This window comes from Macaca mulatta, chromosome Y, assembly GCF_049350105.2.
Source record: "Macaca mulatta isolate MMU2019108-1 chromosome Y, T2T-MMU8v2.0, whole genome shotgun sequence".
In the NCBI taxonomy this organism is placed as follows: domain Eukaryota; kingdom Metazoa; phylum Chordata; class Mammalia; order Primates; family Cercopithecidae; genus Macaca; species Macaca mulatta.
Genome location: NC_133427.1, coordinates 8,036,478 through 8,057,456, shown reverse-complemented (window position 1 = coordinate 8,057,456; position 20,979 = coordinate 8,036,478). Strand labels below are relative to the sequence as shown.

Below are 20,979 nucleotides of genomic sequence, written 5' to 3'. Positions count from 1 at the left end.
ATGATTGCCATTCTAACTGGTGTGAGATGGTATCTCATTGTGGTTTTGATTTGCATTTCTCTGATGGCCAGTGATGATGAGCATTTTTTCATGTGTCTGTTGGCTGTATGAATGTCTTCTTTTGAGAAATGTCTGTTCATATCCTTTGCCCACTTTTTGATGGGGTTGTTTTTTTCTTGTAAATTTGTTTGAGTTCTTTGTAGGTTCTGGATATTAGCCCTTTATCTGATGAGTAGATTGCAAAAATTTTCTCCCATTCTGTAGGTTGCCTGTTCACTCTAATGGTAGCTTCTTTTGCTGTGCAGAAGCTCTTTAGTTTAATTAGATCCCATTTGCTTGACCCCTTTTTATTCCATTCTCTTATATTTATTCTATTATCTTAAATTTATCTGATAGAATTCTGATTTTTGTGTGTGTGTTTTCTTCAATATCTTTGTTTCTTCAAAACCGCTATTTTGAATTCTCTGTTTGAACCCTCACACAGCTCTGTTTCTTCAGGATTGGTCACTGGTGCTTTGTTTACTTCATTTTATGAGGTCATGTTTTCCTGAATGTTAATATTTATAATGATTTGTTGGTATTTGGGCATGGAAGAGTTAGGTATCTATAATAACCTTCTACCTCTGAGCCTGTATGTACCCCTCTTTCTTTGAGGAGGCTTTTCAGATATTTTAAAGGAATTGCCTGTTATGATCTGAACTGTATCTGCTTTAGGGGGCTCCCCAAACCCAGTAACACTGTGGTTTTTCAGACTCATAGAGGTGCCACCTTGATGGTCTTGCACAAGTTCTGAAAGAATTATCTGGACTATAAGGCAGATACATTTGTTGTCTTTCTTATGTTCTCCCAAATAAACAGTCGTTGTTCTAAGCCATCCAGAGCTTCTGTGTGAAAGAAGCACCCCTGTGGCCTCCACAACCAGGACTGCTCTGGGTCAGACGTCAGACCAGCACGGTACTGCGTCTCACCCAAGGGCTGCTGTAATCACACTCTGACTATAGCCTGTGGTTGCTGAAGTCCCTTGGGGGTCTACAGCAAGCAGGTTGCAAAGCCAGCCAGACCTAGTTGCAAGACAAGTCCTTTCTATTGGGGTAGCTAGTTCCTCAGTCCCCAGCCATGTCCAGAGGGACATTTCAGAAGTTAGGTACTAGTCAAAAGCCTTACATGTCTACTTAATGTTCTACTATACTATGGCTCAGCTGACACTCAGACTATTAGACACAGTCCTTCCCAGTCTCCTCTCCCATTTCCAAAGATAGAGGAGCCTCACCCTGTAGCCATCATGACCAAACACCTATGAAGTGTATTGCCAGCCTACCATCAATTTACCCTTCAGGCACAAGGATTTCTTAATCAACTCTTAGTGAATGCTTCTTGGCCTGAGACTTACCCTTCTGGGCTGTGGGTTTCCCTCTGGCCCAGGGAAGGTCTAGAAATTCCATTCAATAGAGAAGTCTTAGAATGAAAGACCCAAGATCCTACTTGGTGCTCTAATCCCCTGTAGTTCAGCTGATATCAAATGTATACAACAAAGTCCCCTTTTGCTTTTCCCTCTGCTTTTCTCAACCAGAAGAGATTTTAGCCAGAAGCCGTGACAGCTAGGCTTGTGCTGAGTTTCACCTGAAGCCAACAAGTCTTAAAATTTTACCCAACACCTTCAGTGTAGTACCTGGATCTTGCTGATGGTTAATCAAGATCTAAGGGCTCTTCAGGTAGCAGGTGATGAATGCTGCCAGGAATGGGTTCTTCCCTACAAAACAACAGGTTTCCTTCTATCCCAGGATGTGTCCAGAAGCTAGGGTCTGGAATGGTAGCTTCATGACTGACGCGTATCCTATTCTGCTGTGGCTGAGCTGGTATCCAAGATGCAAGACAAACTCCTCCCAACTCTTCCCCTCTCCTCTCCATAAGTGGAGTGAAGGTGTCTTTTTTAAAGCCATGAGCTGTCCAGCCTAGGGTTAGTGGAGTAGTGATGTCAGCACATCCTTGACTGTCCCAGCTGGTGTCTCAGCAGGTTGCATGTTCCCTCCAGTCCACTGTCTCTGGGACCAGGTCAGTATTTGGGCTCACAAGGATGGCCTAAACTGCTCTCCAGGTTTATTCAGCCAATTGAAATACCAACAACAATAACAAAAACATTTGGAAAATAATAAAAATAAGAGTGTTGTGGGGTCGTTACTGTCAATTGTATGAAAAGATAAATTATGAAATACCCAAGACAGAAGAGAAAGACAAAAAAGCAGAAAATGTACTGAAATATACTGTTGAAACACATCTAAAATGCTAAGAAAAATATTAACTTAGAAATTCATGAAACTCAAAAAAACATGATCAAGATAAAAAATCTTATTCTCCAAGGAGCATCATAATCAAATTGTAAACAGTAAAAGATAAAAATAAATGTAAAGCAGCTATACGAGAAACTTGCTACATACCAATTATCTTCCATTAGGTTATCACCTCACTTTATAAAAGAAATCCCCAAGCAAGGAGAAAGTGAAATGACATATTCAAGGTGCCAAAGAAATAAAGAATTGCTAGCTCAGATTTATCTAACCTGTAAAGCTCTTTGTCAGATATTTAAAAGGCACATTTAAAGAGAAAAAATAGCTGTGGATGTTCATCTTCTTGTGAATAGCTTTACAATAAATTCCTAAGGGGGTTTACTGTTTGAAACAAATCAATGATAAAAAAAAAATACATGAAATTATAATATGTGGAAATCTACAGTAAATAACCTATTATCTAATTTAAATACTAGTAACTCTGGGATAAGAATTTAAAAAGTTTCAATAAAATATACCTGTAAAGAGTTGCTTAATAGGGCTGGGCGCGGTGGCTCAAGCCTGTAATCCCAGCACTTTGGGAGGCCGAGACGGTAGGATCACAAGGTCAGGACATCGAGACCATCCTGGCTAACATAGTGAAACCCTGTCTCTACTAAAAAAAATACAAAAAACTAGCCGGGCGAGGTGGCTGGCGCCTGTAGTCCCAGCTACTCGGGAGGCTGAGGCAGGAGAATGGCGTAAACCCGGGAGGCGGAGCTTGCAGTGAGCTGAGATCGGGCCACTGCACTCCAGCCTGGGCGGCAGAGCGAGACTCCATCTCAAAAAAAAAAAAAAAGAGTTGCTTAATAGATTCTTAATATAAATTGATATATAGTAGAACATTAATACTATAAAATGTGTGAAGGAATGTAAAAACCATATTAAAAACCATATTAATCTTTAAATAAAATAAGATCATCTTGAATTAGAATATTACAAGACATTTTTGATAATACTCCTTGTTACCACAAAAAATTCTGCATTACATATACAAAAGCAACAAAACAACAGCTACAAGATACAACTGGAATAAGACAACAGCAAAAACAAAATCAAGAAAGATAATTGGAATAAAACAAAACAATTGCAAAAGTCAGGCAAAATTTTAAAAGAAAATTGCTGTAGCAAGTTATTAATAATAAATACTTTAAGTATATATAGATTTATTTTTTGAACCAAAAGACCCAATGCAATAGAAATGGTAAAAAATAAAAATAATTAAAATAAAAAAGGAACAAAACCCAATAAATTGATGCCAAGATAATATCTGTATTTAGATTTCAGGACACCAAAACATGAGAGTGAATGGATTAAAAATATTCAAAGTAAATGGTAATCAAAAGACAGCAGATGTACCTATATGAAAGTAGATGCTTATCAGTGTTGACACTGCTTTTGCACCTGGATAGATTGGGTGTTATAGAAACACAGTTACAGAAGATTAAATGACAGGCTATTTGATAACTATAGGTAGGCTCTTCATCTGGCTTAATCTTTGATCTCCCTAATTGTTCTTGGTTGGGTTCATAAAATCTTTAACACATAAGAATTGTTATAATCATCCTAGCAGCCATAGAAGGGATTCTCTGGTGTATTGTGCTTTCTTAAAATTTTTATTTATTTTATTTTATTTTATTTGGAGAAATGTGTGAGTGTGTGTGTGTGTGTGTGTGTGTGTGTGTAGTCTTTCTTATGTTCTCCCAATTTAACAGACTTTCTTTGTTCTAAGCCACCCGGAGCTTCTGGTGGTGTGAAAGAAGCATCCCTGTGGCCTCCACAACCAGGATTGCTCTGGGTCAGACGTCAGACCAGCACAATACTGTGTCTCACCCAAGGGCTGCTGTAACCACACTCTGACTATGGCCTATGGTTGCTCAAGTCCCTTGGAGGTATACAGCAAGCAGGTTGCAAAGCCAGCCAGTATATATATTTATGTATATATATATACACACACACATATATATACTATATATAAAGTATATACATATACCTAATGTAGATGATGGGTTGATCGGTGTAGCAAACCACCATGGCACGTTTGTCTATGTAGCAAACCTGCTTGTTCTGCACATGTATCCCAGAACTTAAAGTATATATATACACTTATATATATATATACTATATATATTCTATAAAATATATTCTATATATACTCTATATATAATAAAATATATTCTATAGAATATATTTTTTAAAATTTATAATACTTCTACATGAGGTAGATGATGGTATTTCTCCTAATGCTATCCTACCCCTACTCCCTTACCCTCCAACAGGCTTCTGTGTGTGATGTTCCCCTCCCTGTGTCCATGTGTTCTCATCGTTCAACTCGCACTTCTGAGTGAGAACATGTGGTGTTTGGTTTTCTGTTCCTGTGTTAGTTAGCTGAGAATGATGGTTTCCAGCTTCATCCATGTCTCTGAAAAGAACATGAACTCATCCCTTTTTATGGCTGCATAATATTCCATGGTGTATATGTGCCACATTTCCTTTATCCAGTCTATCATTGATGGGTATTTGGGTTGTTGCCAAGTCTTTGCTATTGTGAACAGTGCTGCAATAAACACACATGTTCATGTGTCTTTATAGTACAATGATTTATATTCCTTTGGGTGTATACCCAGTAATGGGATTGCTGTATCAAATGGTATTTCTGGTTCTAAATCCTGGAGGAATCACCACACTGTCTTCCACAATAGTTGAATTAATTTACATTCCCACCATTAGTGTAAAAGCATTCCTGTTTCTCCACATCCTCTCCAGCATCTGTTTTTTTTTCCTGGCTTTAATGATAGCCATTTTAACTGGTGTGTGGTGGTTAATTGTGGTTTTGATTTGCGTTTCTCTAATGACCAATAATGATGAGGTTTTTTCCAGTGTTTTTTGGCCACATAAATGTCTTCTTTTCAGGACTGAGACACAAATAGTTTTCAAGAGAAAAAAATGGATCTAGAAGTTAATTATCTAGCAAATTGCCTTTTAGGAAAGGCTTAAGAAGCTCAACTGAAATCTTTTTGTGCCTTTTTTCATACCTGTGCAGTCTAGACTACTCTTAGGCAGCAATATTTTAAATTTTATCTTAGCATTTTTAATATGGCATCACACTATCTCCTATTTGGGAATTACCCAGATAAAGCTCACTTATATGGGTTGAGTTTTCCCACTAACAGATTTCACATTACTTTTTAAATTTTACCTTTTATAACTTGATTAAAATGCATCTAGGACTATTAACTTTTAAAATTCATCTTGATATAATCTTTGAGATTTTAAATCTTGAGTTCATATTTCTTCTAAACTTAGGAATGTGAACAATAAAAATTCTGATAACTTTTCTTCTTTGTCTCATTCTTCTCTTTTGTATATTTCTGTAATTGGTGTAGTTTTACAAATTAAGGCATCCATTAATAGACACGGTTATTTCATTTTTCCATGTCAATTGTTCTTCTAATTGGTTAAACTCATACAATCTGTGTTTGAGATGGCCATTTAATTCTTCTACCAGATTAGTTATGCTGTTGCAATTTTGTATTGATATTTTAAACTGCATGAATATATTACACAGCTGTAGGTTTTCTACTTTGTTCTTTTTGACAAAATTATTGTTAATTATATTTCAGGCAATTTCTAGGTCTCTGATTTTTTTGTCTTTTCTTTGAAGTCTGATGAAATTTCTCTGGTTGTGTCATGAATGGCTAATACTTAGCATTCATTATATCTCTGTGGTATTGTTTTATGCATTTGAAGAAGCAAAACCACAGAATTTTTTGGATTGTGTTAGGCTTATAATATTGTCCTTGAAAGTCTCTGATATTTTCGGGGGAAAATAAAAAACAAGTGTGTCTGACAAAGCTGTAGCTCATTACTTGTCACTAGAAGAATGCAAATCAAAACCACAATGAGATACCATCTTATGCCGGTTAGAGTGGTGATCATTAAAGTCAGGAAAAAAAAATAACACTGAAGAGGATGTGGAGAAATAGTTTAATTAGGTCCCATTTATTTAGTTTTGTTTTGGTTGCATTTGCTTTTGGGTCTTAATCATGAGTTATTTGCCTAAGCCAATGCCTACAGGATTTTTTCTGATGTTACCTTCAAGAATGTTTATGGTTTTAGGTCTTAGATTTGAGTTTTTGATCCATCATAAGTTGATTTTTGCATGGGGTGAGAGATGGGATCCAGTTTTATTCTTCTACATGTGGCTTGCCAGTTTTCCCAGCATCATTTGTTGAATAGGGTGTCCTTTCCCTAACTTATATTTCTGTTTGCTTTGTCAATCATGAGTTGGTAGTGAGTATTTGGCCTTGTTTTTTGGTTCTCTATTCGGTTTCATTACTCTGTGTGCCATTTTTTTTATATCAGCATCATGCTGTTTTGATAAATAAAGCCTTGTTGTATAATTTGAAGTCTACCCACACTTTGCTGAGATGGTTTATTTTTTTATTTCTCTTATTTTCTTATTTCTTTAGTTCTCCATTTCCTAGTTGGCCCTCTAGGAAGGCAGATGTGGCCTTTTATCTACCAGTTCGTAGATGCTTTCTACAGGGCTAGTTCACCTCTTAGAGTTCCTAAAAAGAACTCTTACCTACCGGGAGACTGTCTGAAGATAAAACACTAAATTTCTATGAAACACACTCCCATGAGCAGAATACTTTAAGAAATATCTGTCAATTTAGCAATAGAAATATCCTGACTTAGGAAAATGCCAACAATCTCCTGGTAAATTGCTCTGTAGATAAGGCACTAGGCTAGCAGTGTAAACTCCACCTGCTCCTTTCCCTCATCTGAATGACCATTAGATTAGGCCCCCTTTAAAAGCACACCCTTTCTGTTCCAAATCTAAAGTCATACACTTAGACAGAAAGCCTGCACTTATTCCCCTAGGCCATTTTTGAAATTAAAGAGGAACTTGCTCTTTACTAGAGTTTTTATATATCACTCTTGTCACTTTGACTCTGCAAGCAGCAAGTGACTGAATCTGCATTCTAGTCACAATATTTGTGGCCCATATGCAGAACTGCACACTGTGGATTAGTCTGCACCTGACAGATAACTTTATTGAGCAAAAATGAGGGCACCTAGGAGTGACAGCTGCTCATACCTGGCTGACTGTTTTGATGAGAATTTTCAGAAAATTCTCAACAACTGACAGAAATGATTTATGGTTTGGCACACCTCCTTTTTATTACTCCCTTCAACACTCTTCTGAGGAAGAAAGTGACCTCCAAAAAGATGACTAAATTTGGAAATAAGCTATATGATTTCAATAAGTATTTGACCATCCTCTGCCTCTCTCAGAGTGTCACTCTGTCCATGCAATTTTTGACTATAGGTTTCTCAAAAAACTATTTGAACATTTTATGCCTTTGTATTTATTGGCATATGCAGCAGCACTGAAGCTCTTCGCTTGACTGAGACTCAGCTGTCCATGGAGCAATTCAGAACTTGGGAGGAAGTTTCAAGGAGTTACCCAAACTATTGATTTGGGACTCATTTTGAAGCACACTGTTTATTTGAATTTGTGAATGCATAAATTTCTGTATGAACACTAATTTCTTCTCTACTCTGCACCTCTTGTTTCACCCTCCTATCTGGGAGAGTCATCTACCTGGAACACTGAGAGTTCTCACTAATTTTTCCCTTTTAAAAATTGAACTAAATATTAACAGCTGAGCCAATTTTTATAAATTGATTCTTGAGGTAAGTAAACAAAAATACTAGAGAAAGTGACCCCAAGGTGTTTTTCATTATTTTCTTTCTTTCTTGTACTCTGCTTGTAAAATCTGGCTTTACAGTTACAAAAAGATTTGTAACAAATTTTTATTAATAAAAAATCTTTGTGGCTAGGAGCAGTTTTTCTGAAGTTAAGGGGCTTTAATTATTTTTCTTTGTATAAAACCTTAGAATACAATTACAGTAATGTGGGACCAAAATTTTTGCCTTTGGTTTTTGTAAAGAAACTTTTAAAAACCTTTTTTTTCTAAAGTCCTTTGAAGTTGTTTTTACAGAGATTTGTCAACTCTTCCACAGAAGTTATAAAAAGTTGTCATAGGTTTATAGAATCTTACTTTATAATGAAACTAAAGAATGCTGAATACATTTGTTTATAAGGTTGTACTATGAATCAAGTTTAACATTAATAGTAAACTAAGGCAAATGTAAAATTTTGCTTACCTTTTAAAACCAGATATTTATGAAAAAGTAAACAATAATTTTGTTTTCCTTTGGATAAATGATAAAGAAAATGAGAAGAAATACAGATTATCTGTCTCACATTGTTTTATTTGACCAGTTTTTCCCTTCAAAAAAATGTGAGTCTACCATGTAACAAAGTAAAAACTTTTCTTATGTATTTAAGACACATTTTTCTGGGTTTTGTAACATCAAATGTTTAAAATGTTTATATTTGAAAAGTTTTAAAAGTCTAATTCTAAGGCAAGCCTCTACTGATCTATTTATTTCTTTTCTGAATATGAGGTAGCCTAAAGTCCTAAAAAAAGGCTTATTTTGCTTATCTGACATATTAATTATATTTAGAAAGCATTGTGAACTATATTAATATAATGCTGCTTAAGCTTCTTTGAACTATATTGATACAGATTTGCCATTACTATGTGTCCTATAATTATTCTTAGTATATGTTATCAGTTGTAATTATAAATATTACTTAAAATATTTGTATACCACTTATGTAACCGAGATTTACAGTTGATTGTGTATATAGTTATAGAAATTTTAACAATTTTGTCATCAACAATCACTCCTTTTCTTTGATGTTTTATAGGGCAGTGTGTAAACAGCTACAAAATTCTAAGGAGTGCACATAAGAATGGGTTCCTCATAAGTTTAGAATTGTGCCATTGAAATGGAACCAAAATCTTTCAGGACTGTCATGTAGAATTAAAATATACCTGAGGATTGTTGATTCAATGTTGATCAGACAGGGAGTATATTTTAATGACAAAACTAACAATATTAAACTTTCATAACTTTTTGTTAAATCACTTTATTATTTTTGGTTTGTTTTCAATAGATATTTTCTTTTCTTTTAAGCTACTTGCAATTTATAAACGTTGAATAAGATTCATTACTTTGAGAAAATTTGTCTTTTTCTGTCTCTACCAGATATCCCCAGAAAATGAGGACTATATTTAACTGTACTTAATATGTAGCAGTGTAATTATTTGAATACATTCCATTAGACTTGTAAAATGCCATTATAAGCAGTTGTTATCTTACCAAAGTTTTTTTCTGCAATGGCATACTTTCAGATATAAAGAGACTGCTTAAAAAATCAAAGTTGACTTAAACAGTTTTTAAAAGCCCATTGGAAAAGCTATCTCTATTTTTTGTCTATGGTATTCCTCTACAGGCTTCCTGAACTCTGATGGTTAAATCATGCCCTTTTTTGACAGGCCCAGGATCTCCAAATTATCTTGGCACCCTCAGTAGAGGAGTATCCCAATTAACACAAGTATGCGCATTCACATACAAAGCATTGGCTTAGATCAAGGCTTTGGAAAGTCTAATCTGTGATCCTAATCAAACAAAGTTCCAGCAAAGCCAATTTAAGAGGAGGCTTTATAACAAATAACTTTTATTCTAACATTCAATGCCAATACTCAGGCAAAGTAGAATTTCAAAAAACTAAATTTTTGAACAAATTGCCCTTACTATTATTTGTCTTTTATAAAAACAGGAACTGAAAGAGGATAATTAAAAAGTAATGTATAAAACTAATAATTATAATAAAAGAAGCATAACTTGAGAGAGGATGATAATTTTAAAACTCCAGTACACAAGATGTTAGATTCTAGTACTGCCCGCTGTTTTTGAGTTTTTATTACTTTCCAGCATTTAGACTAAATGCTATGTGCTTCTTGGACTAAACTTACCAAGTTCGTGCATATATACGTGTGTGTGTGTGTGTGTGTGTGTGTGTGTGTGTGTGTGTTTGTGTTTCTGATTTGGTCTCCATGAAAACCCTCCTACACTATTCCTTTTAAAAGAGGCCCCCCAAAAAGTGTTAAACCACCACCATATTCCTTCTCTGTAAATAATAATGCTTTTAGTTTGACATCTTAATAAATTGGTCAGACATTAAACTGTATATTTCTTTTATTTCCACAGAAATGTCTCTTATTAAAAATTTGAGTGCCTTCTTCACATGCAGATTACCAGCTCATTTGCAATGCCACCTTTTGTGTGGGGCAAAATTATTTAATCTGATTTATTCTCCGAAAGTAGACAGGGTGGACAACACATTATTTTTCTGCCTAACTTCTCATCATATTTACTTATGATTGGTCATGAGAACTTTGTGAAATAATTAAGACTAACTTCTGTGTGTACATTCAAGAACATTTAGAAAATCTATCAGCCCTAGGATATGGACCAACAAATTAAAGCTGTGTCTGACTCCTTGCTCATACTAAATAAATAGTTAGAATTCTTTATCAGGTCAGAAAATTTTGTTTGTGAGGGCTGCTGTTACCTTTTGACCTGGTTGCAAGAAGAGTCATACTTCTGCACTGCAGATTGTACTGTTGTTGCACCCTCAGTATGGGGTTACAAGACTGGCTTCTTCAGAGACCTTGCAGACCTGGCATCCTCATGATCTAACAGATAGCTCTAAATTTTTTATACTCATGAATACTTCTAACTTCAAATAGATCATTTCCACTTTGAAACCCAATATTTCTGCCCCTTTTCAGCAGAAAGTATCCCGAATGAGTACAACAAACAATTCCATAGAAATGGAATAAAACAGAAGTGGAGTATTGTTACCAAATGCTTTTATTTTTCTAAGAGATACATTAATTATATTGCCTTTTAACTCATCTTTTCTCCTTCCTACAGTCTATTTTATACTTAACCCTTTAACAATTAAAACAATCTTTTGACTCCTCTTTGTGAGGCCCTTACTACAAGTTTATTTAACTATGTTCTTGGAAGCTTCAGGAAAGAAAAGGCCAACAATCACATACTTAGGTGCCCAGCAGAAAAGGCAAAAGTTGTACATGCTAACCACTCACCTGTTTGCTTCTCCAGGCCTGTATTTCATTTGTGCTTAAGGGCCATTTGAAAATGCTTCCTTAGATTAAGTTTAGAAGTTGAAATTAGAATCTGCTAAATGCAATGGAGATTAAATGTGTTAAGACTTCCATATTCTTATGGAGGAGACCTTTATGTGAAATAAATGCCTACAGTTGACAGACAGTAAGTACCCTTAACATCTGCTTCTGGGAAAATAGTTAAGTTCTCCTGTCTCTGTTAATTAAATGGAAAACACCGTTGCATCAATTCAGTTACTGTTATAAAAGTTGGCAGGATCTTAATCTTGTGCCTTTTTCCAGGGCCAATAGTTAACTTCCAAAAAGACTGCTCATAGACTATGAGCATACAGAAAGCTACTACTTTCTTTCTTTCTTTTTCTTTTTTTAATACGGAGTCTCACCGTGTCCCCCAGGCTGACTGCAGTGACATGATCTCGGTTCACTGCAACAATCTCCTGCCTACTGGATTCAAGCGATTCTTCAGCCTCAGCCTTGCTAGTAGCTGGGATTACAAAGGTATGCCAGCATGCCAGATTCATTTTTCTATTTTTAGTAGAAATGAGGTCTCACCATGTTGGCCAGTGTGGTCACAAACCCCTAATCTCAAGCCATCCCAAAGTGCCTGGATTACAGGCATGAGCTACTGCTGCTAGCCTGTACTCAGTTCTTATTATCTCAAAGAGCTATCAAAAAACATCAAGCATCTGATGGCTGATTAATTAACCACAAGGGCTAGTCTTGAAGACTCAGATGTGAGGCTTACTGGGAAGGACCTAGTCAATCCCTTAGTGCTCTCAGGGTGCTCGGAATGTAGTCTCTGTCCAAACCAGGTTCTTTTCATGGAGAGTTTGGCTGTTGCATGGGGCTCAAATAGGTCTTGAATTAATTGAGAATTTCTGACCATGGCTACACCCCAGTGTTATTCAAAGGTTTCTGGACTGACCCCAGCCTCCAACTACCCAACCAGGTGTTAGCCACAGAATCTCAAAGATTTCCTATTGCAAATGTTATTTGCCTCTTTTACTTTTGGAGGTCATCATGTTTCCCATCCCCTCTCTGGATGCAATGCCGCAGGAGTTTTTACAAAGCAATGAAATAATCCAATTAGCAGGCTTAGCAACCAGGAATGCAGGTAAAGGGACTGCAGTTTTTTATGACTTGCTGCAGACAGGAGGATTTATAATCTAGATCTCAAAGACTGTTTAACTGCTAATAATAGCATTTCCTAGGGTTGGGTAGGAGGTTACTCCTTCCCCCACAACCATCACTGAACACCCCTTTCTCTACCTAGGCCGTTTTTGTTATTGTTGGTTTCCGTGTGAGAAGCCAGCACTGACCAGTCAGACTGGATGGTCCCTCTATGAGGTGAATTATCTTTTTTCTTCTAGGAGCTATGCTATAGGGACAGCTAGCTACAAGTTAAAAACTTCCCTCTCCCTGCTTTGTTTAGAGAGCATGTGGAGACAAAGTTACTGCCTGGTATTTCAATGCTTACAGTGCCACCTAGTGGAACAGGAATCCTCTCCATGGGGAATCTTGTCTGCCCCTTGCCAAAAGCCTCTAGCCTTTTAGTTCTTCTTTCAGCAGTAAGGAGGGACATATCTTCCAAAATCAAATTTTAGTCTTAATACTCCTGCATTAGCAGGAAAGCCATCATTTGACACTTATGTTCTCTTAGTCACCTATAGTGCCTACAACGAGAATGGCATCTAACTAGAAAGGGAATTTTATATCTAAAAGTTAACTAGAACCTAAACATTCTCAGTTCAGTACGTTCTCTCTTTTAAGGGGCCTTGCTCGAATGCAACTGTTCCATAATCTCTCCCAAGGCCCATCTATCAAGGAGCCACACAAGTCACACAAGTGTAAGAGTTCAGAGGATAATTACCTTATTATTAGGAAAAAGGCTGAAGTCACATGGATAAAGGTTACTAGCCCCATTGATTTGGTACTGTGGTACTCTTTCCAGAATTGATTGCTTCTGGTGAGTTCTTGGTCTCGCTGACTTCATGAATGAAGCTACAGACCCTCGCAGTGAGCATTGCAGTTTTTAAAGATGGTGTTTCCAGAGTTTCTTCTTTCAGATGTTCAGATGTGTCTAGAGTTCCTTCCGGTAGGTTTGTAGTTTTGCTGACTTCAGGAGTGAAGCCGCAAACCTTCACAGTGAGTGTTACAGCTCTTAAAGGTGGTGCATCCGGAGTTGTTTGTTCCTCCCAGTGGGTTCTTGGTCTTGCTGACTTCAGGAATGAAGCCGCAGATGCTCGCGGTGAGAGTTACAGCTCATAAAGGTAGTACAGACCCAAAGAGTGAACAAGCAGCAAGATTTATTATGAAGAGCGAAAACATAAAGCTTCCACAGCCTTTGCTGCTGCTGACTTGAGTGGCCAGCTTTTATTCCCTTATTTGGCCCTCCCCATGCCCTGCAGATTGATACATTTTACAGAGCGCTGATTGGTCCATTTTACAGAGTGCTGGTCCGTTCATTTTACAGAGTGCTGATTGGTGTGTGTACAGTCCTTTAGCTAGACACAGAGTGCCGATTGGTACATATTTACAGAGTGCTGATTGGTGCATTTACAATCCTTTCGCTAGACACAGAGCACTGATTGGTACATTTTTACAGAGTGCTGACTGGTGCATTTGCAATCCTGTAGCTAGTCACAGAGTGCTGATTGGTGCATTTACAATCTAGCTAGACAGAAATGTTCTCCAAGTCTCCACTCGACCCAGGAAGTCCAGCTGGCTTCACCTCTCAGTACCATGTTTGGGGGTTACACCTGCAACCATGAGATGGCAATTATGGTGTTGGGACCCAGAGACCAAGGAGGGAGGTCAGGGGTACTCCCCCAGTGGTCTTCCCCTCTAACCTGGGTCACATTAAAAAGAACTGAGAGACAGAAGGATGCCTCTTCTTTTGTCTCTTTATTCGATGGGTAACAAGCCCTCTTCAGCTTGCACTTCTCTGGAGTGCATTCTGAAGCATTGGGACTCCTTTGACTCTGGAATTTTGAATAAAAATGGCTCATTTTCTTTTGCACAATGGTGTGGACTTCTTACCATCTCAGGAATAAACAGACCTGGCCAGCTGAAGAGAGCCTTGATTCTAATTTTATCCAACAATTAGATCTTTTGTGTCGATGGGAGAATAAATGATCCGAAGTTTGATATGAATAGGTTTTCTTTGCCCTGTGAGACAACCCAGACCTTTGCAAGTGTTTCACAATTGACTCACCCCTTTTGGCAATCATATGTCAGGTCTGTGGAGAGTAGTCCTCCTAAGTCAGAAGAGAAAGTTCAGAGGAGCTGAAAGGGGTGCTTTCTATGTGCCCGAGTTATTTCAGTTTCTCTTATCCAGGGCCTCTAACGGCACCAAAATCTCCTCCAGCTCCACAATCTCCAAACCTCTCCACTGTCCCAATTTCACTCCTACCCCTATAAGAAATGCCAGATGGAAGGGTCACCACTAAAACACACATTCTCCTTTCATTACAGGACCTTAGGAAAATAGAGACTTGGGCAGATCTTCTTCTGATGACCTGGATAATTTGGAGACGTTCCAAAATTTAACTTAGTGTTCAACCTCTAGTGGAGGAATGTTATGCTGCTCCTATACCAAACCTGAAAAGCTGGCAGTTCCTGATATTAGAAGAAAGCTACAGAAACAGGCTATAGGACCAGATTGTATCTTGAAGAACCTTCTGAATGTGGACTCATTGGTCTTTTACAATAGGACTGGGAGGAGGCCCAGGAGAAAAATACAGCACAAGAGAAAGACTGAGGCTCTAGTGGCTAAATCCAGGATCCCACAGGAGCATCCACTAATTGCCACCTGTTACCACTGTAAAGCCAGGGAACTTTAAGAATTGCACATGCAACAAGAAAAAGCCACCTTGACCCCATCCAGCCTGTGGTGAAGACTACTAGAGATTGCACTACTGCCAAAAGAGACAGAGGTCACTGAGTACAGAGTCATTGTCACAGATGCTCCAGCAAGACTGATGGGTTCTGAGGCTCAAACCCCTGGCTCCAGTGGTTCAAACATCCATTACTGCTCAGGAGTCCTGGGTGATTCTGGAAATTGAAGGGAGGAGGGCAAGCCTCCCACTGGATTCTAGAGCCAGTCTTTCTGTTCTCCTCACCAATCCAGGCCTCCCCTCTTCCCACAGCACAACAATGGTGGGTGTCTTAAAAAAGACTCTTAACTTGATATTTTTCTTCACTACTTAGTGGTAGTTGTAGGGACTTATTATTTACACAGTCCTCCTTTATTACACCTGAAAGTCCCACTCCTTTATGAGGTAAAAACATTTTAGCCTGCATGGGGGCCGGCATCCTCATGGCCCCAGAACAAACTCTTTGTCTTTCCTTAGTGGAAGCTAATATTAATCCAAAATGCGGGCAACTCAAGAAAGAATAGGTCTAACTAAAACTGTAGGCCAGTTCAGATCCACCTTAAAAATCCGACTTGTTTTCATAACCAGAGATAACACCTGCTAAGGGCAGAGGCCAAGAAAGGGCTAGAAGCTATTATTAGTAATAAGCTGAAATTCAGGCCTCCTCAAACCCTGTAACAGTCTTTGCCACACTCTCATAGTAGGAGTTCAAAACCCAATAAATAATGGAGGTTAGTTCAGTACCACCACCTCATTAATGAGGCTGTAGTCCCAATACATCCAGTAGTCTCTAATTCCTACATGTTGCTGACCCAAATACCTGAAGGAACTAAATGTTTTACAGTCCTAAATCTAAAGGATGCTCTTTTCTGCATACCATAACATCCTGACTCTCAATACATCTTGGTCTGTAAGGGTCCCTCCTGCCGAAACTGCCAGTTAACATGGACATGGATGGTGCTACCTCAGGAATTTAAAAACAGCCCTTACTTGTTTGGATAAGCCTTGTCAAAGGACCTTTCTAAGTTCTCCCATCCTACAGTCAGCATCTTGCAGTGTGTAAGTGAGACTCTCCTCTTTGCCTTAGTCAAGGAAGTCTCAGGAAGGCACTAAGACTCTCCTCAGTTTCTTAGCTGAAAAGGAATAGAAGGTCTCAAAATATAGGGTTCAACTCTGTCAGACTTCATTAAAGCACCTAGTATCCGGAGGAACCAGAACACCAGGTAAGGGAAAGATTAAGCCCCCTTTTTTTTTTTTTAACAGTTATGGGGATTCATGGGCATTACTAGATTTTGTAGACTGCTACTTGGGCACAGAGAAGTGGCTCACCCTTTACAACACTTCAGAAGGGAAACTCAGACAGTTAAAACTCATCTCCCCTTTTTGGGATCCTAAGGTTCAAAAAGCCTTTAACCAGCTAAAGCAAGCCTTGCTTAAAACACCAGCCCTCAGTATCCCCATGCGGAAAGCATTCAGTGTCTGTGTATCAAAGGAAATGAAAGAAGAGGGGAAGGAAGGGGAAGGAGGAAGGGGAAAGGGGGAGGGGAAGGGAGGCAAAGGGAGGGGATAAAGGAAAAAAAAGAGAAAAGTATTAACTAAGGCTTGAGGTCTGACTCTACAGCCAGTAGGTTACTTAAGAAAGGAACTTAACTTGGTTCCTAAATGATGGTCAGCCTACCTCCAAGCAGTTACTCTGGTGGCTTTGCTGGTGCCTGAGGCCACCATGTTAACAACAGGGAATAACTTAACTATTTGCACAGCACACAGTATAGCAAAACTGCTGTCCTCTAAGTAAAGGCTCTGGCTAACACAAAATTGCCTCCTCAAACCATCAAGCTTTGCTGCTAAAGGTATCTGCAGTCCAACTGAAAACCAGTTCTTGCCTGCGCTCAGCCACTTTCTCCCAGAGAAAATTGGAGAACCTGAACATGACTGTGAACAGGTAGTAGAGCAAAGTGTTTTTTGTTGTTTTTTGTTTATTTGTTGTTTGTTGTTGTTTTAAAAATCTGTTTGCATTCGAGTGTTGGGCTTAATTGAAAGTGGGAACCCAAGTTACGGATATATTTAAAAGGCCTTTATATTTTTCTCTTCAAAAATCTTGTTTTCCTGGAAAAGGTTTTTGTTGTTGTTGTTGTTGTTACTGTTTTGCTTTGTTTCCACTCAAGCTACTGAATTACTTTTTATTTTTTTTTAAACTTTGTCTTGCCACTCTTGGTGCGTGCACGAAGGACGCTAGAATGACTTCTGATGGCCTGTAACTCCTCGTGAAAACAGAAAAGGCATCACAAATCCAATTTTGGTGAAAAAAATCTCTGTTTTTCTTATGGAACCCCTGGAATTAAAAGTGAGTAAGAACCTCTCAAAATCTCTCTCTCTCTTTCCAGCGCCACACACGGAGTAGCTGACCGGCGCCGCTGACCCAGTCAGCTGGGGCTTAACTCCCGGGCCAGCAGCTGCAGAGGTTGCACCGGGTCCCCCAGCAGTGCCTGCCAGCTGGCGCTGCACTCAAATTCCCTCCCGTTTAGCTGCACCCTCGGGGCATGGCTCCGGACCTGCAGCCCACCATGTCTGATCTACTCCACTGCTGTGGGCTCCCGCGCGGCCTGAGCCTCCCCAACGGGCGCCACCCGCTGCTCAGTGGCGCCTGGTTCCATCTACAGCCCAAGGGCTGAGGGGTGCAGGCGCGGCTGGGACTGGCGAGCAGCTCCGGTGCAGGATCCACTAGGTGAAGCCAGCTGGGCTCCTGAGCCGGATGGGAACTTGGAGAACTTTTATGCCTAACTAGAGGATGGTAAATACACCAATGGACACTCTGTGTCTAGCTCAGGGCTTGTAAATACACCAATCGGTACTGTGTGTCTAGCTTAAGGTTTGTAAATACACCAGTAGGTACTCTGTAACCTAGTGAGGACTTGGAGAACTTTTCCATCTAGCACTCTGTGTCTAGCTCAAGGATTGTATGTGCACCAATCAGCACTCTGTGTCTAGATCAGGTTTGTGAATACACCAATCAGTACTCTGTCTAGTTTAGGGTTTGTAAATACATCAATTGGTACTCTGTATCTAGCTAAGTGGGGACTTGGAGAAGGTTTCAGTCTAGCATTCTGTGTCTAGCTCAAGGATTGTAAATGCACCAAGCAGCACTCTGTCAAAACGGACCAATCGGCTCTCTGTAAAATAGATCAATCAGCTCTGTAAAATGGAACAATCAGCAGAATGTGGGTGGGGTCAGATAAGGGAATAAAAGCAGGCTACCAGGAGCCCTCAGTGGCAACTCGATGGGTCGCCTTCCACACTGTGGAGGCTTTGTTCTTTTGCTCTTTGCAATAAATCTTCCTGCTGCTCACTCTTTGGGTCCATGCTGACTTTATGAGCTGTAACACTCACCCCCAAGGTCTGCAGCTTTACTTCTGAAGCCAACAAGACCACAGACCCACTGGGAAGAATGAACAATTCCAGACATGCTCCCTTTAAGAGCTGTAACACTCACCACGAAGGTCTGCAGCTTCACTCCTAACAGCCAGACCACGAACCCATCAGAAGAAAGAAGCTCCAGACACATCTGAAGGTCTGAATGGACACGCCATCTTTAAGAACTGTATCACTCACGCTCAGTGTCCAGGACTTCATTCTTGAAGTCAGTGAGACCAAGAACCCACCAATTCCGGACACAAACCCAATTGGGAAATTGGCAGATGTGATCTTATAACTAGTAGATCTTCTTTTATTTTTCTGTGTGGTTATATATGTGTTATGTGTGTGATGTCTGTTAAAAACTCTTAATGAGCCTAAAAACATTAAGCACTTAAATAAAATATTTTAAGGGAAAAGTAAAAGCCATAGTACTTTTCAGGTCATGTGACTTTAAAGATAAAAAGAGTCCTATAAACTATTGATAAAATACAAATGTCTTCAAGGTGCAAAAATGTGACCAAAATTATGGAGGTCTCATATTAGGTTTTCTAAGTGTGTTAAGGTTGCACCATGCTTCTTTAGGCTTTAAAAACTGTCAATTTACCTGCTTCACAGTTGGTAGGGCCTGGGAACATATGGAAGTAACCATGCTCCTAACTATGCTGAAAGGAATCAAAGTTTATCTGCACCCCATACATAAAGCAACCTACCAGGTTTTATATTGAAGTTAAAAATTGCTAAGAGTTACCATTATGTTATTGAAACTAGTGAACATGGACTTGAATTCAATGGATGTAAGGAAAAAAATACAGTAAAAGGTGTTTTTACTTAAGGAATATAAGAAGGCATGGAAATGCACAATTTTCCTAGGAATAAAACAAAAATTGTCTTAAATAAAATAAAGCAAAAAATTTAAACAAATTGTGAAAACATTGTAAAAATTATTCTTGCAAAGGAATCTCTGTGTGTGAACATATTAACTAAATTCAAAAGGGTTTTACATACTTTTTTTCTGTAAATTAATCACTAAAATAAAAGCATAACAAGGTTTTCTCAAAATGCTAACCTACTCTTTAGCACTTGTCAAGGGTTATAACAGGTATGTGAAAAATCTTACTTCCTGGTCAAACTATTTAAAATTAAATAGGATTGTTTCTAAACCTTCATTAAAAATTACAGTTAACATTTATAGCAAACTAATGCAAGGGTAAAATTTAATTTTCTCCCTTAAACAGAATTTTCTTGTAACTGAAAAAACTAATAAATATTTTCTGCTTTTTCAAATTTTAACTCATTATTTTGGGAAAACAACTTACGATAATCTAAAATTTTATTTTATAATATAAAATATTTTAAATTGTAAATATATTTAACAGGCTTCCCAAAATCAAACTTTAGTCTCAAAGTTGTCTTTCCATTAACCCCTGGCTTTGGGTGCTGCAGAGGGCCCCTGGAGCATTCATAAAAGAGAGAAACTGGATTAATTAACATGTTTAATTACAGGGAATTGCCAATATGATGTCTAGTACCCTTGATGTATTGTATTTTAGAAAATAATACTAACATATGTTCCAAAACTGTATGGAATGTCTAAAGTTCTAGTGTCTGAATATGTGCTATTAATCACAATTAAGGTTGTTATGTTAGGTTATCATAAACCAAAAGAAAATCAAATTTATTTTTTAATTGTGTTTTTGACTGTATCCAAACTGGACATTTTGTCATTTACAGCTAATTGTTGTCTTCTTTTAATTCTCTTCAAAAGATGTTTATAATCAAGCTATGGGAATTTAAGAAGGGCTCTCCCATGCAGGTTTCTCATAGCAAAAAAATGTACAGGACTCATAAAAAGCTGCAATGTTTATGAATATCAAACAGAACAAGAGTTAAGCGAATGGACTGAACTAATCAGAAACTAAAACAATATTCTTGATTTATCTTAGAACAGTGCTAATTCTTATTTCATTTTTCAGATTCAAGAAAACATGTCTTAAGCTAGATATAGGCTTTGACAACTAATAAAGCGTATTCTTGTAGCAAAGTTTGGAGAGTATTTATTTTTCCCCAACTAATTCCTCTAAAATTCAAAAACTAGTTCAAAGTATTCTTAAATTACAACAATATAGTTGTTTAAATCAGTGTCCAAAAAAATCCACTTTATTTTTAAACATTACACATTTGGAAAAACTGGTTGTTTTACCAAGGCTTTGAATGAAAGGCTGTGTTCCCATTTAAGAAGTCTGGTGTGACTTGCAGAGCCAGTAAAAGAACCTTGGGAAAACTGGCCTC

The 20,979-nt window shown here is 38.1% G+C and overlaps 1 long non-coding RNA gene across 6 annotated transcripts in view; it reads left to right on the top strand.

The window, feature by feature from the left end:
* Positions 1-20,731, top strand: part of LOC106995410 (uncharacterized) — an 85,468-nt gene extending 64,737 nt beyond the window's left edge. For 3 of the 6 annotated variants that reach the window (XR_013413269.1, XR_013413267.1, XR_013413268.1), the window contains exons 2-5: positions 11,797-11,899; positions 14,876-16,499; positions 17,113-17,218; positions 17,505-20,731. This is a non-coding gene — a long non-coding RNA (uncharacterized LOC106995410). Of the gene's footprint in view, positions 1-8,799; positions 11,900-14,875; positions 16,500-17,112; positions 17,219-17,504 lie in introns of those variants that run through there. The other 3 variants (XR_013413270.1, XR_013413271.1, XR_003727322.2) reach the window with 2 other exon arrangements.
* The last annotated feature ends 248 nt before the right edge of the window (positions 20,732-20,979 follow it).